The 650-nt window shown below is 48.0% G+C and overlaps 1 protein-coding gene across 1 annotated transcript in view; it reads left to right on the forward strand.

The window, feature by feature from the left end:
- LOC116686444 (oocyte zinc finger protein XlCOF7.1-like) overlaps positions 1 to 650 on the forward strand; it is a 588,898-nt gene that overhangs the window by 390,571 nt on the left and 197,677 nt on the right. The gene's annotated exons all lie outside the window — the stretch shown is intronic.

Raw genomic sequence — 650 nt, forward strand, 5'->3', positions numbered from 1 at the left:
TCACCGGCGATCGGCGCCCGTTGCATGCTGGTTAAATTTGTGTCCGACTTGATCCCGACTTGCTCTGACGTCATGCACACGTGGGCAACGGAAATCTCACGAGAGCAAGGCGGCCGCAGTTCTGAGACCAGGCGGCGCAGTTGCTTTTCACCAACTGCAAGAGCCAGGCGGACCCAGAGCATGCTGGGAAACGCCGGCTTCTCAGTTGATTTAACACCTGATAGGTTTACAACATGATGACGTTTTATATAAACTTTTTATTGTTTTTGAATCGGAGGGATTTTAATAGCTATTTGTCTGATTTAAAGACTTATTCTGTCCAGAACACATGTTGTGTGGCTGATAGTTAAGTTTAGAAGTCAGAGAGACTAAATCTGATCAGATCACGGATCATCTCCAGTCTGTTGTTCATTAAAACCAGATCAGGTCTCATGTAGAGGTCTTTGCCAGCTACTCTGTCATAACTAAAACAACTGGAGACTGTGTACCAGCTGGTATGAGGGTCTGATTATATTTTATTAAATCGGAATCGCACCACAGTGTTGTCATCACTTCCTGTCCAGCCTGAAGGAGCTGGAATCGGCTGGAAACTGTCCCCCTTTACCGGAGCTTTCTGTCCCCGCCCCCCGCTGCTGCCGCCTGCTCTCGTC

This window comes from Etheostoma spectabile, unplaced genomic scaffold, assembly GCF_008692095.1.
Source record: "Etheostoma spectabile isolate EspeVRDwgs_2016 unplaced genomic scaffold, UIUC_Espe_1.0 scaffold378, whole genome shotgun sequence".
In the NCBI taxonomy this organism is placed as follows: domain Eukaryota; kingdom Metazoa; phylum Chordata; class Actinopteri; order Perciformes; family Percidae; genus Etheostoma; species Etheostoma spectabile.